An 18,395-nucleotide genomic window follows, 5' to 3' on the forward strand; every position below is an offset into this window, starting at 1 on the left:
TCAGGAACCTAACCCACAGCACCACCAGCACAGACACATGCTGAGGGCTGAAAAAGCACTACAGAAACATTATCGACTATAAAATAATGTAATTAGGCACAGAAGAAGTTTACAGCACAGTACAATAATAAATGCTGACCATGACTTTAGAAGCATAAATTACCTTACACTCAATTTAAACACAAGCTGTCTTTAGCCCTCTAAGCTGGTTCATACAGAAATGTAGAGAACCAGGCTCAGAACACACAGCTTCATTAGCGAATACATATGCAGACCAACTAGAGAAGATGTTTTACAGAGGATGGATTTTTAGAAACATCCCATCAATGACATCACTGAAGTCAACTCCTAGGTAACTGTCGTGTGGATAGTTTCACAAGAATCAGACAAAGGTTTAAGCATCGCTTATTTTAGATAAAACTGCAAAAAAACAACAACAACCCATAATGTACTTCTTTGCGGCTCTGTTTGCCCAAATCATATATTCACAACGTGAAATTAGAAAATAATATTACGTAACCAAAAACCGCAATATGGAAACAGAACCTGTGTAATTGTTGACAGATGATGTACTCGTACCATTTTTACAAGACGAACTACAACACTTAAAAAATGACTTGTATGTACTTGATATCTCTAATCAATCCACTGCACTGCATTAAAACAAAACGAAAACTAAAACGCCCTGGGCATACCGTTTCGCGCTTCTTATCAGTTGCTCAAAAGCAATTTGACCGTATGAAATGCATAATATAAACCTAGAAACATATACTTGAGGAGTATTTACGTAGTATCGGTGTCAAGACATACCTCTCAAATACTGTAAATCAAGTTAAAAATATCTCAAGACCGATTCTGGTCATAATGAAACCATGTTTCGTGTATGTTTTCTTTAAAGTACCGAGACCAGCCATATACTGTATGTTTATGTTCCAAAATTAATATCGTTTATGGCCTTCACACGCGTTGCAGCATGCTCCTATTCTTTTTATGCTCAGGCACTAAGATTTCCCTTCAGTGGTAAAATTCCATATAAATATTCAATACTTAAACGGGCACAGTTAAGACATTAAATATACATATACATATACATATACAAACTGTATACAGTACAGTTTGCATACGGTAATATGTTTATGTTCCTAAATCAACCTCTTTTATGAGCATGTGAAAGGCATGGTGAATCGATTCTCAAAAATTACTGTACTTTGCATGATTGGAAAAAAATGCGTGATTGCGAAATGCTGTGGTGTTACTTTTACAAAGACGGTCAATGAAAAAAATAATGTGGACCAGGGCAATACTTTGAGTTTACAGCTTGTCCAAGGTCATTTATTATTAATACTATTAGTAATATCTTCATTAAAGACTTTGATGGCTACAGCTCAAACATGAGAAGTTGAGCTTTATTAGCTCCACCTTGCGGAAATTCCGGATACTATTATTTTGCTAGCGGTATTTACCGGTAACTCGCGGTATATACCGGTAACTTGTGGTAGACTGCGTACAGCGTACGCCCGCGAATTTTGAATGGCTGCATCTGTAGCAATCATATTGTAGTAGACACTCATTTGCCTGTTTCACAAATGATCATATTTTACTAGAGATTCTGTTTGGGATACGGATGTGCATTCTGACAGCAATCTCTTACAAAAAATGATTTTACCTTATCGCGGCTTTGCCCTTCTTGCCTCTTTGGACAATATCTCCATCTTGTGGTCGTTGTTGGTAATGTCTTCTTATAGATAGATACTTTATTGATCCCGTGAGGGAAATTGCAGTGCAACAGCAGCTTAACACACACAACACAGCCACAGTGTAACAAATTATATAATAATAGTACAATACTGTATATATACTGTATATATATATGAAACAGAAATAGAAACAGAAACAGGAATCGCTTACTCACCTGGAGAATCTCTGTAGGAATATCTAGCATTTATCAATGGAAATAAAAGCTGCTTTAATACAGTGCATGTTCAAACTCAAACCCTCAGCTGCTGTTCTTGTTTGTTTTGGGACAAATTGCAACTGAGCATCGCATGAGCCGTTACGTACCCTTATCTGTTAGGGAATTTCAAGGGAGGAGTTAGGTCAGAATGGGTAGGCTGCAAAACAACAAGTAAAGATTTATTCCAAGATGAAACGTTGTGGCGGTTTTCTTATCTTTTCAGCATGGACTCAACTTTTACGTGTTCCTTATATGCTATATATGTATATATTAGCACCAATGTCGTTCTTAAAAACTAACATGAAATTGTCAGGGACATTCAGCTATATACAAAGACGAGACAGACAAAGTAATAATTCTGTATTAACGTGGCCTACATATTGACGCAATGATCGAACTAACTGACATGTTCTGATTCAGATCCCCTGCTGTTCATGCCAATTAGAACAATAGCAATGCTGAGTCCTCCCCACCCTACTGAGCACAAATTCAGCTGCTCTCCAGTTCTGTTCTGCATGTTTTTTCATTGCAATTGAGCTCGGAGCTGGAGATGATCTCCATACAGTTCTGTGTTAACTAGCCCGCACTTGCGTGCTAATTTACGTGTTGTGGCAGATGCTTTTCTATAGTTCATATACATGACGGCAACCTGTTACCGAGGAACCCGTAGAGGTTTAAAAGCCTCACGAGCCAGGCAGGACTCAAACCTACAATCTTCTGACCCGAAGTCAGACGCGTTATCCATTACGCCACTGGCCCATAGAACATGCGCTTGCACTCCACCACAGAGAGCTCTACACTGCTACCAGTAGTACACTTCCCCATCTAAATTTTCACAGCAAGAAACTTGTGTTTCCTACTATTTTTATCAGGTTTAAAATATCATCTCCTTAAAACAGAAAAAGTGTTGGTGTGTCGTGCTGAAATTCTGATTGATTTTGAATTCAAAGAAAAAAGGTTTTCTTCCAAAACACCGTGAAATTGTCACATCTTGCAGACAATAGGTGTATTCCATGTTGAAAAGAGAAGAAAGAAAACCATGGAGCCTTTTACAGGTGTGAGGCTTCTTCAGGTGTGAGAAGATCTCACGGCCGAAACGCTGTGTTTCCGTTCTTCTCTTTTCAGCATGCAATAAACCAATTACTTGTTCCTTTGCAGCCGAGGCATGCTGATGTAGCTACCCAGCTGAACATCTTGCAGACTCTACAGTACTTCTCTCCTGTAGAAGTAAAGCAGGGCTTGCTGGGTGAGCTTTTGCTCCGGTAAATTAGGTCACGTGTCATGTTAAATCACTTCTTCTAAACACAACATTTGCTGGTGCTAGCTTTCCCCATGAAAAGAGACATTTCCCTTACAGTACATGACATATCGTTTTTATTCTATCAATAAGTATAGAAATAAAACAAAAGAAAAATGTTGTCGCCAAAGAATGCACAGCTCTGTCGCCTTGGGGAGGTGTCAAGGGCATTGAGCTCCTTGGACATGAGAAGTGCCAGATAAATGCCATTTCTCATCATTTCTCTTGGCGTCAGTTCTGCTATTAAATGGGACGGAGGCAACGGGCTCAGAGAGCAGGTTAAGTGCACACCGAACGCAGATGTGTCCAAGTGTCTGTAAAAGCGCGGTGCTCTGCTGGCGCTGTTCCCTAGTGGCTTAAAGTGCCTGCCTAGTAAACAGGCGATCCTGGGTCTGAATACCAGCGGTGCCTCTCTCCGTGTCTTGTTGTGCCGCATGTCTCATTTCAGACAAACATGTACAGCTTGGTTCAGTTTAATGCAAGAATTCATTTCCTTTCTGGAATAACTTGTTTTTGAAGAAATCCATACAGCTTGTGAAAGATGAAATCCATTTCTTGGTTGTCAGTGGAAAAAGATTGCCGGCTGCAAGAAGCGCTAGTGATTGTTTTCTTTGACCATAAACCTGCAAATGTAGGGTGCACAAAAGACTGTCAGACTCTGTGGTGCTGAAAAGTTGGTGGTTCAAGCCCCTCCAGTATGCGTGTCTCAGTTTTTCCAATGTAAACATCATCACCTTCTCGCTAAAGAAGATGGCGCAGAAGGCTCCACAGCCGAAACGTTGTGCTTCTTTTCTTCTCTTTTCAGCATGGAGTAAACCTTTGCTTTATCCTTTCCAGCCTAAGCATGCTGACGCAGCTACCTTTCTCTTAACACGCCTCAATCATTATTCACCAAAACGATCAGCAGAATAAGTCGCCTTTGTGGTGATGTCACTCCTCTGCTTCGCAAATGTCCTTAGTGACGGGCCATTTCTTTCTGCCATTTTTCCGGAGCGGTTATTGATTGCTCCATCATTTCCCTCTTACTTTCCATCACTAGATTGAAAAAAAAAACAGAAACAGGCTGACAGGACGACAATCAAATTGCAAAAACTCATCAAAGCACTCGATAGAGTATTTGAATCCACAAGTAGCTACGAGCAACTTTGTCCTGGCTTGCATGAAAGTCGGAAAATGTCAAAAAGAAAAAGATGGTGGCTTTTTCATATTCGTTCTTTTATTTTTAGTTCGTTGCTTCTTCTGTCCATTGTCCTCCTGCCTGGCTCTTGACCTGTGACTGCTTGAACGCACACAGTAGACTTTCATGCAGGGGATTTGTCCTGAGCCTCTGTGAAAGACCCACCCACCCCCATAAATAACTGCTCTAGAAACACATGAATGCAAAACTAAACCACAGCTTAAAGGGGAGCTTGTCATGACCGCCAGGCAGTAAAGACCAACTCTTAAGCAATCTAAACAGCACCAGCAGCGGGTGATTATTAACAAAGGCCGCCGCACGAGTTAACCCACCTGCACACACTCCACCGTGCGGTACGCAGTGCTATTTTTACCATCTTTACCTGCTTCCCGCTGGTATTGAGTCTACTCCTTGAGAGCTCTACCTGGCGTTTTTTCCATTACCTCGTTTATTCTGGATATTGGACTCCTCTTCTGCCTTTTCGACTTTGGACCTCGCCTCTCACCTCGGACTGTTTGCCACCAGTGTTCTCCCTGAATTACGACTTACCTTACGCCTCTTGACCACGAAACAAAGCAAAGCAGAGCAAAACAAAATGAACAAACGAAAACCCTCACGTCCCGCACTTGCATATAACGCCGTTACTTGCCCAAGCGGTATTGTACGTCATCCTAGCACTGCACCCCGGGGCGTACGGTATATGGGAACGAGCACACGCCACGAATCGTCTCGAATCACTCCCTACAGCTGTAAGGCACCTTGAAGCATGCACCCCCAACATTCTTCTTTGCGCATCTGTGAAAGGTAAACTCTTGAGCAAACTCTGAACCAGCTCTAAGGAAACTAATCCGATTAGACGTTACTTTGACTAATCTTTTAAGGGACCCTTGTTAATTGGAGAAATCAATGATTTCGAATGAATTCTGTATGCGTTAAAAGACAGCTATACACAGAAAACATGCAGGACACTTCTCATGATGTTTCCCGAGCCGAAACACAGTGCGTTTTTCCAAGCCATCTGACAAAGCCCGCCCACTGAAAACTGCAGCAAATCGTGTAAAGACGTTCAACTTTGTAACTACTGCACGCACAGGAAGAAGAATAAATTCCTCTTTTCAAACTGTCAAAGGTTTGCTTTGCGAACACTGCAGGACATCGCACAATCTCTTTTGAACGGGGACAAACGATTTCTTATGGGGCACAGTAAGTACAGACGTTTAAAAAGCTCCACTCATGCCGACGATGCAGCATGAAGAAGCGCAACCTAACGTTTGCATTCCTAGCAAATTCCTTTATTTTTTGATAAATAAAGACAGTCTTGTTTAACAAACAACACACACAACATTTTACATTGTCAATTCAATTCAAATCAATGTATTTCTATATAGCGCCTTTCACAACAAGGTTGTCCCAAGGCACTTAACAATGCAAGTTGTTAAGAGCCTTGTGTCTAATATGCCGCCTAGGTTACGTGCTGTCTTTTTGAGGCAAATGTTTAAATCCTCTGAGTTAAGTGCTGAAGTTATAGTAGTCCTATCAGTATTGTTGCCTCCGATCAACAGATCCTCATTTTTCTCAGAGTTGAGTAACAAAAAGTTTTCACACATCCAAGTATTTCCTTCCTTAATGCATTTAACTAAACTGATAATAGAAGAGTTGTCGTTTGGTGTAAACAAAATGTTTATTTGAGTGTCATCAGCATATGAATGAAAGTTCATATTATTTTTTCATATTATCCTACCTAGCAGCAGCATGTAGAGAGAGAGAGCAATATTGGTCCCAGCACTGATCTTCTGGTACCCCAAATTGAACTGGTGACATTGATGAAGCAGTACAATTATTAGATATTTGAACATAATGAAAACGATGAGTAAAATGTGAAGTAAACCACTGAAGGACGGTTCCAGAAAAGCCAACCTCAAACTCAAGCCTGTGTAACAAAACAGAGAGGTCAACCGTGTCAAAGGCAGCTCTAAGATCTAGAAGCACAAGCACTGTTGCATTCCCCGCATCAGTAGCTAAGAGAATATCATTTACGACTCTTGTTAATGCAGTTTCAGAAACCAGACTGAAATTTCTCAAGTATATTATTTGGATCCAGATACGATTGACGTTGGGCAACAACTATTCTCCCAAGACCTTTAGATTGAAATTGGACCTTTGAGACAGGCCTGTAGTTGTTAAGAACTTGTGGATCCAAATTTGACTTCTTAAGGAGCGGTCTAACAACCGCTACCTTAAATTGATCAGGTACAACGCCTGACGCAAGCGATACATTCATCATACTAATTATAGGTCCTGTAACGGACACGGACTGGAATCCGTGTCAGATCTTATAGAAGACCCTATGCGATGCAGTAAGAGCTGGAGAAAACAGGAGGCGTGGTAAAAAGGAACACACAGGGGTTTAATAGTGCACAAAATAATAGTGACAGTCCGTGAGACAGTGTATGGGGAAGACAAAACGGCATCCAAATCCAAACGGGTCCAAGGGCAGGTCAAAGCACGGTCCGAAAGTCCATAAACTGGAAATCCATCCTGGAACGCGACAAAGTTAAAATCCCCGGGAGGGGGGAGCACACAGACAAACGAAACATGGAGGTCCAAGGGTGACGGGGCGAGATCCTCCAGACCCCGGGCTCAGGAAACGGGAGGCGTCGGGGATGAGGCCTCTGCCCTCAGGAGACGGATGTAGGGTTTCCTGGTGCTAGGCGGGCCTCGCGACATCTTACCCTAATGATGAGCCCCGAGGACTGGAGGAGCTAGTCTTTAAATAATAACACTAAAAGGGTACACCTGGAGAACTAAATCACACAAACAATAATGGGAGCAGTGGAGCGCCCTCTAGGGAGGGATGTCGGGCGTGACAGTACCCCCCCCCTTCAAGGGCGGCTCCTGACGCCCTACACAATTAAAAAAAAATAAGAGCAATACTATCAACAAGAATATCACAAGCACAGGCTATATACAACCAGAGAAGGAAATTCAGAATCACTATATACACAAGAGATAAAACCGGAGAATACTATATACAAAATGGTAGGGTAGGGTACTTGTTGGTAAATGTGCACAGCGTTATGTTTGGAGATAACAAAACACTGCATACCAACTCCAAAACCTCATCCCACCTGGGAAGCATAGCGGAGGCTGTACGGCTTGCAATCATCGAGGGACCGATGAATTCCAAGATGTATCAGGAAAATCTACAGCAGAATGTCAGGGTGTCTGCCTGTGATCTAAAACTCGAAAGACGCTGGGTCATGCAGCATGACAAAAACAAAGGAGTACATCAACAACAGAGTGGCTGAAACAGAAGAAATTCCGTATTTTGGGATGGCCAAGTAAGAGTCCTGACCCCAATCCCATTGAAGTGCTGTGGCGTGATCTGAAGCAGGCCGTTCAGCGCAAGACATCCCAAAAATATACATGAACTGAAACAGTTTTGCATAGAGGAATAGGCCAAAATACCTCCTAACCGCTGCTCAGGTCTGACCAGCCGCTACAGAAAGTGGGGGTTGAGGTTTTTGTCATAAAGGAGGTTCCACTAGCTCCTTAATATAAGGGTTCACGTACTTTTTCCATCAATGACCTTGATTGTTTAAACCATTTGGTCAATAAAGAAACAGCAATGTCAAATGTTGGGCGTGTGTTGTTTGTTAAATCAGACTCTCTTTATTAATTATTATGACTTAGATAAAGATAAGATCACATGCAACACGGGGAATAGAGATGTAACGCAACGGGGGCTCAGGCGGGCGCCCTTGCCGCATCTGGTCGGCCCCATCCCGACTGGAGGCTCGAACCCGGGACTTCCGCGTCTCTCTGCAGCGACCTAGCCCCGTGAGCTAAAGAGAGATCTCTCAACAGCCCAGTAGCTGTAGTCCTGCTATCACAGGGAAGGGCGGCGACGTCACCTGCTCTGGTACGCCGGCTCTTACACAGTGCCTGTCGGCCGTAAGCGTTACACTCTCCCCCGCTTAAATCGCCGTCCCCGGCGAAGGGCTATCCCATCCCACTGCTAACACCAATGTAACGTAAATTCCTGCTTCGACACGTAACGGGATTATAATCAAGTGCAGGAGCTGAGGGCTTTAGTTTTGTTTCGTTTTCCATGGCGTTCGTAAGCGCGCAAATCAAAGGCAATTCCTGCGTCTAACACGAATGTAAATGCTTTTGAAAGTGCAGTGTGGTGCAGCTTGTAAAATCCTTGTCCACATTTTTGGTTTGTTGATGTTTTTTCTGTCTGCCAAAGTTGCATTTTGACATCCGGACTGGGGGACTTTATCATTTGAACGTGAAGCCAGCCTTAAACCCTCTGAGGCGTGTCTGTCTGCCGGCACAAATCTTGTGAAAGGTATTTTTTTTAACGGAGAGCAACTTTAAAAAGGTTTCCGCAGCCACCTCGCACTCCGTGTTATATTATAGGAGGAATGCGGCGGCAGCGAGCTCACTTTTGTCATGGCCGAGTGGTTAAGGCGATGGACTCGAAATGCGTTGGGGCTTCCCCGCGCAGGTTCGAAACCTGCCGACTCCGGCGTCTGCCGCACGTCGCCTTGTGCCTGCGCGGCAGAAGCGAAGTGCCGCTTCTCCTTTCCTGGTACTATAACAACGCGAAATCACTTGGACCCGCTGCCATGGGAAGCAATTCTTCAGATAACCACACATTTTGCGTTCGCACCTCTGGTGCTCTACTTATGCCTTTGAAAACCTAATGAATAAAGCTGAAAGAACCGACACGATATGTAGGTGCTGGTAAAGCACGCAGTAAAGAACTGTTAACAGCAAGGGTTTCAGTGGGTTAACTGAGGAGAAGGCGTGATCGCTAATTGTTGACTTTTTATTTGGTGTTAGAAACACTCTTACTGTGCATGACGTGCAACAAATGTAGCCACAGAAATTGCATCACGCTTTCATGTATGCTATTGCAGACACCAACGTTGCCTAGATAGAAAACCGAAAAAGCCGTGGGTTTGCTTGCTGGTCTGAAGGATCTCTCTTCGAATCTCTATCATTTGTCAATGGAAGTAAAAGGCGCTGCAATCTCATACGTTCAGAATCAAACTCGCAGCTGTTGTTCGACTTTATTTCTTGACTAATTACAACTGAGTGTCGCATGAGCAGTTATATAAACTTGTCTGGTATATTTGAACACAAATGCCGTTCTTCAATTAAAACTAACAGTACATTGTCAGGGACATTCAGTTCTATACAAACAAGAGACAGACAAGAGAATATTTCTACCGTTCATGTGGACTACGTGTTGACTTACTGATCGGAATAATTGAAAAGTTCGGGCTCATAGCCGATGCAGTGCGTGCTAATTAGAACAGCAACGCTAAGCTCTCAGCACCGTACTGAGCCCAGGTGTTTTTCTAAAGCTGTCAGGTGCAGTTCATTTACATGAAGGAAATCTCTTACTGGGTACGATTACAATGCAGTAAGTAGCACAGACTACTTAGGGAGTAACCCGATGCGTTTAAAAACGACCTGACCCAGGCAGGAGTCAAACCTGCAATCTCCTGATCCGTAGTCAGACGCGTTAGCCATTGCGTCACTGGCCCTGCTGTGACACTGCAGGACTGTAACCCAGCGAGATCAGCACTGCACCTAGTAAAATATTACCCCCGGTCCATTCTTTTCCAAAAGTGAGAAACACCTGTTTTCTACATTTTGTCTGTTTTAAAACCATATCTCTTTAAACCAAACCAAGAGTTTGTCTTTTGCACTGATATTCTGATTCATTTCGATTTCAAAGAAAAAGAAAACATTATCTTCCAAAGCATCATAAAATTGTCCATTCTTCCAGACTCTACTTCTCTCTTGTAGTAGTACAGCAGACCTTTCCAGGTGAGCAGATCACAGAGTCCGAAATATGCTTCCTCCATCAAGCAAAGTACCTGAACATGACTCTGTCTTCATAAAAGCGCCCCTGTAATAAAGAAATTAAATCCGAAATCAAGAGGGCAGTTGAATACTGAAGTTCAAGAAGTCATCAATTTTAACCTAGCAACACATTAAAGGCTGCATCTATACAAGTACGATTCTAGAAATGCTCACCAGATTACGTTTTAAGAAGGAACTGCGCCTCAGGTTCCGCCGAGATCTTAACTTGGATGGCAGGATTCAGAGTCCAGAGTGCGGACTGATGGCGCACAGAGGGTCCACATACTGTGGATCCCTCAGTTTTCTTCCGCGTGTTTAAACCGCCAGCGTGTGACTCCCCTGTCCCCGTGACCTCATTGCTCTGCTCTCGCCTCTGTGCAGCTGAGCCCGACTCATGGTAAAGTGGAAAAAAATATGCCCTCATCGTGGGATTTACTCTGGATCGAGGATAGATGTCACCTTTTTATCGTTGAACAGGATGTATGTGATGTGGCGACTAGGTTCAATTTTGTATCCTTTTAAAAGATTAAGGACTGGGGTGAGCATGATTTACCACCCTTTCAGCTAAGAACCCGACGTGAGCACCGTTTAAGCTGCATAGACTCGGTCGTTTAACTCTTCTCCATTAGCAGGGTTAAGGTTAAAGAAAAAAAAACATTGCTGACTTCTTTTTTTTGCCAGCCGCTAGCGCTGATTAGCAATGTTTGTATTTCATGTTTTGCAAGTTCCATCCATTTTAAGAAAAACAAGTCGCGTTAAAGACAGGAAATGAATACTTGCATTTAATTAAGTCTAGCCGTAGGCGGTTGTCTGTAAGGACCAGTTCTGTTCGAGAAGACAGAACAAACAAGGCACCACTGGGATTCGGACTCAGGATCTCCTGTTTAAGAGACAAGCGCTTTAACCAACTAAGCAACGGCGCCCCGGTAGTGTTGTCCTTTTGCAGCCACTTGGACACACCACTCAGACACATCTGCATTCGGTGTGTGCTCCGCCTGCTCGCTGAGCAAGTTGCCACCTTTACATACAATAGCAACATCGACACCAAGAGAAAGGATGACAAATGGCTTTTATCTGGAACTTTTCATGTCCAAGGAGCTCAATGTGCTTTCTGTGTACAACAGGGCCACTGAACTCCACACTGGCCACTGAACCACAGCAGTGGCTTGCTGGCTTGACATCTCCCAAGGAAAATGTTGAAATCGCATGTGGAACAGGAAAAGGACCCTCGAGTACGAGGGAAAAAAAAGAAAAAGATCATCTGGAGCGCGCCAACCCATGTCTGGACAGCCCAGTTTCATCGACGAGGTGGCTGAGTGGTTAAGGTGATGGACTGCTAATCCATTGTGCTCTGCACGCATGGGTTTGAATCCCATCCTTGTCGCTCTCTACGTTTGACGTTGGCTCTCCTGTTGTTTGCTCCAGTACTAGAGCCTTACATTTTCTAGCGGTGGCTGAACATGGTATAGTAGGCTAACGTTGGTATCGAGCAGTGGTAGTAACAGTATTTACGTGCCGCTGCTGCCAAGTGGCTCTGGGTTGAGACCGCGTTTTCACTTACTTGCAGCACAAACGGAGAAAGCGATTTTTGACAGTCTCTCGAGAGACTGCGCTAGGTGTTTAGGGATAGACTTTGTCAGTTCCCCCTGGGATGATGGCCTCTCAAATAGTTTGTGATTCCTCTAGACGTTTATACAGTATAAGCCTGCTTCGTGGCTTAAATCCAAGCTAAGGAAACGAGTTTGAGGTCTGATGCAGAACTGCGAATTCAATGAACGGGAACACTACAGTACATTGCACTGTATGTGTGAGGAAAGCTGCCCCCTTCTGTTCCTTGTCGACCGAACAGAGGACTGTAAAGGATACCGCCAAGAAACTTTAGGATGCTGGTTGGAATCCAGCTCCAAAGAAGCCCCTTTGGGTGTTATGTCATCAAAAAGCAAGAACAGAGAATCTCCCTTGGATCAAAAGCGCAACAGAACTGTTTTCCGTGGAGCAGGTTTCAGACCCGTAGACCTGTTTTATTTGTAGGGCAGGGCGCATTCCCAAACGCGAATCTCCTGTTTTAGAAATGCTTTGGGCGGCGTGAAGTGAAAATAAGAAGTGGGCTCCAGATGCACATGGAAGCAATCAAGTGTTTCATCCGAGCTGTTTCAAAGACTGCTCAACAGCTTTCCTTTTACAGAGGCCCAACGATTAATGATGGGGGTGCACCCTTCAATGTGCCTTACGACTCTAGGGAGTGATTGAGACGATTCGTAGCGTGTGTTCATTTCCCTCTATTCCCCATGTTGCAGTGGTAAGATGACGTAAATTCCTGCTTCGACACGTAACGGCATTATAATCAAGTGCAGGAGCTGAGGGCTTTTGTTTTGTTTCGTTTTCTATGGCGTTCGTAAGCGCGCAAAACAAAGACAATTCCTGCGTCTAACACGAATGTAAATGCTTTTGAAAGTGCAGTGTGGTGCAGCTTGTAAAATCCTTGTCCACATTTGTGGTTTGTTGATGTTTTTTCTGTCTGCCAAAGTTGCATTTTGACATCCGGACGGGGAGACTTTATCATTTGAACGTGAAGCCAGCCTTAAACCCTCTGAGGCGTGTCTGTCTGCCGGCATGTATCTTGTGAAAGGTATTTTTTTTTTAACGGAGAGCGACTTTAATAAAGTTTCCGCAGCCACCTCGCACTCCGTGTTAGATTATAGGAGGAATGCGGCGGTGGCGAGCTCGCTGTAGTCGTGGCCGAGTAGTTAAGGCGATGGACTTGAAATCCATTGGGGACTCCTTGCTCAGGTTCGAATCCTGCCGACTACGGCGTCTGCCGCACGTCACCTTGTGCCTGTGCGGCAAAGGCGAAGTGCAGCTTCTCCTTTCCTGGTACTATAAAAATGCTACATCGCTGGGACCTGCTTCCATGGAAAGCAGTTCTTCAGGTAATTCTACTCTCTTACCAGAGCTGTTAGGTTCCTTTCCGTGGTGAGATGGGTTGTCATGCAACGCTGCCACATAGTGCCGACAGACAAGTGTGTTGCGGGAGAAGAGAAAAGTGTTTGAAGATTTAAGAGTGTCTTAGGTGGAGCCAAAATCAAGTGTCACAAATGCAAGTGGGAAGATTTCCAATGTTTAATATGGTCAAAATAAGCGGAAGTTACCAGCTGGTCCGGCACAGTCTGCCATGCTTTTGTCATATACTGTAAAGTGGTGTCGAACTGGGTGTCGAACTGGAGCCTCACCATTTGCATATGTGAGGCTCCAGTTATACATCGAGTATCACATTAAATGACAAAAATGAAGAGAGTTAAAGCACCTGGAGAGGTTTTCTTACAACTTTTGAGCTGACACAGTTTTGGAAAATGTTTCCTTCACGCTGCACTGAACAACATAGGCAGCCAAGAGTCTCCAAAACAAAACAGAATGGACAGATAGGAGAAAATTCCCACTCGTCCTGAAGTTCCCAAAATCCAGCACTGAGCGTAAACAAAGTGTCTAAGTAGCGTGGGAATGCTAACCCTAACCCTAGCTGGAGTTTGAGCAATCCGGCACTGAGCGTAAGAAGATGAGTCAAAGTAACGTCTAATCGGATTAGTTTCCTTAGAGCTGGTTCAGAGTTTGCTCAAGAGTTTACCTTTCACAGATGCGCAAAGAAGAATGTTGGGGGTGCACGCTTCAAGGCGCCTTACAGCTGTAGGGAGTGATTCGAGACGATTCGTGGCGTGTGCTCGTTCCAATATACCGTACGACCCGGGGTGCAGTGCTAGGATGACGTACAATACCGCTTGGGCACGTAACGGCGTTATATGCAAGTGCAGGACGTGAGGGTTTTCGTTTGTTCGTTTTGTTTTGCTCTGCTTTGCTTTGTTTTGCTTTCCATCGCGTTGGTAAAAGCGTAAATAAAAAGGCGATTCCTGCGTCTACCACTAATGTAAGAGCTATTTCAAGTGCGACGTGGTGCGGCTTTTCAAATGCTTGTGGGCATTTCTCTGTTGTTGATTCTTTTTTTGTGTGTAACAAAGTGGCATTTTCATGTCCGGACGGGGAGACTTTATCATTCCGACATGAAGCCACCCTTAAGTCCTCTGAGGCGTGTCTGTCTGCAAGGCTTGTATTTTGGAAATGTTTTTTTGAAACGGAGAACGACTTTGAAATAGGCTTCCGCCGGCGCCTCGCGATCCAGGTAAGATTGTAGCAAGAATGCAGCGGCGGTGGGGCTTTCTGTAGTCGTGGCTGAGTGGTTAAGGCGATGGACTAGAAATCCATTGGGGTCTCCCCGCACAGGTTCCAATCCTGCCGACTACGTTGTCCGCCTTCAGTCGGTGTGTTTCGGCACAAGCAAAGAAGAGCGCCTCTTTGCTGTTCCTGGTGGTTCTAAAACACCCAATCGCTTGTACCCGCTGCCTTGGAAATAAGTTCTTCAGTGTCTGCAAATGGCATTTTGCAGCTGGAAGCAGATGTCGATGCGTTTTGCACAGAGCACCAAAAAAGCGTCTTTTTTGAAGGCCCAGGCACTGAGCATTGGTGGTTCAGTGGTAGAATTCTCGCCTGCCACGCGGGAGGCTCGGGTTCGATTCCCAGCCAATGCAGTGGCTTTTGCAGCGAGCGGCTCCATCACTTGCATCCCATTGCAACTCGCAACTGAAAACCCACTGAAGCTAAGCAGGTGTGAGCCAGGTCAGTACCTGGATGAGGGTGAGCTACAGGGAAAAACAAAGCTTCCAGCTGGAAGCGGTGTTAATGGTGCCGGCGGGGGGGCGCTCACCCTGAGGTCTGTGCGGGTCCCAATGCCCCAGTATAGTGACGGAGATGCTGTGTTGTAAAAGGGCGCTGTCTTTTGGATGAGATGTAAAACTGAGGTCACAGCGCTCTGTGGTCATTCAAAATGACCACCAAAACCTTTGACAAAAGCTCTTGGTAATTGATGGTCTTCAATAATGCTTCTCCTTTAGGTACATTTTAAATCAGCTGAAAAATGCTGTGAAATGGGGGGGCACTTCAGGCCAGTGTAGGATTTGGGTTACAAGAACCATGAAACTGCACGAGAAAGCCCGTACACTGAATTACACGGCTTTCTATTCAAAGGAGGACAAAAGAAATTCCCTGAGTTTGATTTTTTGCAGCACAGAGAGGAGCACTGTCGTGAGGCTGGTAAGCTCAGTTGGTTAGAGCGTGGTGCTAATAACGCCAAGGTCGCAGGTTTGAGCCCCGTACGGGCCAGGTCTAGGTCCAGGTCCCTGTTTGTGAAACAGGCAAATGACTGTCTCAGGGGCCCATTCCTCATTCTCAAGACACATGTATGCAGTATGTACACCGTGCATTGAGCAATAGGGACTTAATACACCACAGGTAAGGTTAGAAGTCATTCTGAGGTGCTACATGTGAGGGATACAGCTAGGCATCTGAAATGTAGGGTTTGAGACCCTTCAGGAGTACTGCATCCTTTGAGACAGACCCGTGCATGTTAAACAAATGATCATTTCTTTCGGCATTAGGGACTAAATATACTAAACATATGATGCTAAAATGTTATTTTCACATATATTAATGTAATAAATGAATGCTTATGCTTTATAAACAAATCTAATTAAAATAAAAGCTTAAGTTTTGTATTTATCTTGTACCATAGAACATGATTTTCTTTGTATTTCAAGCCCACAAAGTGTCCAAATGACGCACTACATGATATAAGGAAGATTATCACATGCATATCGGTATTATCTTTCTTATGAAAATGCATTCCTTTCATTACCTTTTACTTTTTAAAATGAACTCAAATTGAGTATAATGTAATAATTTAAGTAGAATAGATTCTAATAATATAATGATCCAGTGTTTTGCACTACTTCACTGCTTCACTGCTCTATTCCATCTGGAAATAAATCCTCAGACTGCTTACTGCCCTGGGCATGTACCAATAAATTAAAGGAGCACATCTGTTTATCACTGCATTGAAGCAGGAGACACACAGTCTCTGCAAACACATCCTAGATACAGTGTTCCAGCACCTTTGACCTCATTCAGAACGTATCATTTCTTGAAAGGGATTGCTGTCCGAATGCACATCTGAATCCCAAACAGAATCTCTAGGAAAATACGATCATTTGTGAAACAGGCAAATGACTGTCTCAGGGGCCCATTCCTCATTGTCAGACACATGTATGCAATGCTTTCACCGTGCATTGAGCAATAGGGATTAAAAAAACGGCAGGTAAGGTTAGATGTCATGTTCTATGATCATTTCTTTCAGCATTAGGGACTAAATATACTAAACGTATGATGCTAAAATGTTATTTTCACATATATTAATGTAATAAATGATTGCTTATGCTTTATAAACAAATCTAATTAAATAAAAGCTTAAGTTTTGTATTTATCTTGTACCATAGAACATGATTTGCTTTGTATTTCAAGCCCACAAAGTGTCCAAATGTTCTATGATCATTTCTTTCAGCATTAGGGACTAAATATACCAAACGTATGATGCTAAAATCCTGAAAAAAGGATGTGCTCCATCTCGTCAGTAGATTGGATTCCAAAACTGATTTGGGTCAATATACATTACCTTTGAAATTAAAGTACAGTCTACTGTAGGGAACCATCAACCTAGAAAGCATTGGCCTTCCCTGGGGGTCAGGTAGGTGCAAAAGATAAACCTTTATCCTATCTTTATCTTAAGATAAGTGGCCAAGCAGTATTTTTCCAAGTTTCACCAAGCTCATCATGTTGCCATAGTAGACAAAGTTCTATAAAATGTTAAATAACTTTTTAAAAAAGCATCTTGGTCTTTCAGTACTGTACAAGGTGAATTAAACTGTGCCTGGTAATAAAAAGTAATTAGAAGCATCTCAGAAACTTTATCTCTAGAAACATTAGCTGTTTTATATCATGTAATTTAGTGTGATGTTGTCAGAATTCAAGGACATTATCACACACAGAAATTGGTTCAGTTAAATCTAAAAAACACAGCTAAACATGGGTTTAAATGTAACAGAAGTCTTACCTCTTGTCAAAAGATTTAATTCAAGAAGCGATGTAATAAATGATTGCTTATGCTTTATAAAGAAATCTAATTAAAATAAAAGCTTAAGTTTTGTATTTTCTACCATAGAACATGATTTTCTTTGTATTTGAAGCCCACAAAGTGTCCAAATGACGCACTACATGATATAAGGAAGATTATCACATGCATATCGGTATTATCTTTCTTATGAAAATGCATTCCTTTCATTACCTTTTACTTTTTAAAATGAACTCAAATTGTGTATAATGTAATAATTTAAGTAGAATAGATTCAGGTAGGAAATATAGAGTCATGATGTTTATGGCTGACATCATTTCACATGGGTGAATTTTAAGCTAAGAAATAAAAACATTTACAATGAAGATACCATTGCTTAATTTGAAATGCCTTTAAAAAATAAATACCTCCTGAGAATAATTTGCCACTCCCAGATCCTTGGTAAGGTACTGTTTGAATCCAATCAGGAGAGGAGCATCCAGGGAGTGCTTTCTATAGAGTGCAGCTTGGGCCACTCTCTTCTGGCCTGCTGATACTTTTTAACTACTCAGGGCCTGTAAGGATATAAAACACCAGTTTAAACATTTTATACCTATAAGACAAATTAGAATTTTAGTAAAAAATAGATACATCTGAAAAATAAAAAGTCTTACTGCTGATAGAGTTCTTCAGAGCTCACATCTTCCCCTTCCTTATCTGCTTCTGTTTCAGTTTCTAGAGCAGCCTCTGGCATCTCTTCCTCCTGGACAGCGGCCTCTTGCTCAGGGCCGCTGGAATGCAGGTAGATTCTTTTCAACATGCTTTTACATAATATGTTGTAACAATGATTTCAAAAAGAAACTACAGAAGCCTTACAGATTAAAAATATCTCACCTTGCCAATGTGTCTTCAGGCTTCCCATGTACAAAAAGGCCCAAGGACTCTAGCAGTCTTACAACCACTATCCTGTTTGCCTCACCAGACACGATCTCTATTCTGTGGTAATCCACGATGACCCCGTTCTTCAGGTGATTCATCATGTCCTCCCTCGCCTGTTGAGAGGCCATCCTGATCTCTTCTGCCATGGCGTGCTTCA

At 43.0% G+C, this 18,395-nt stretch overlaps 1 non-coding gene across 1 annotated transcript; it reads left to right on the forward strand.

Annotated features, from left to right (window-relative positions):
• Positions 1 to 11,613: 11,613 nt before the first annotated feature.
• On the forward strand, positions 11,614 to 11,695 carry trnas-gcu (transfer RNA serine (anticodon GCU)). The gene has a single exon. It is a non-coding gene; the product is annotated as a tRNA-Ser (tRNA).
• The last annotated feature ends 6,700 nt before the right edge of the window (positions 11,696 to 18,395 follow it).

This window comes from Lepisosteus oculatus, unplaced genomic scaffold (assembly GCF_040954835.1).
Source record: "Lepisosteus oculatus isolate fLepOcu1 unplaced genomic scaffold, fLepOcu1.hap2 HAP2_SCAFFOLD_111, whole genome shotgun sequence".
NCBI classification, from domain to species: domain Eukaryota; kingdom Metazoa; phylum Chordata; class Actinopteri; order Semionotiformes; family Lepisosteidae; genus Lepisosteus; species Lepisosteus oculatus.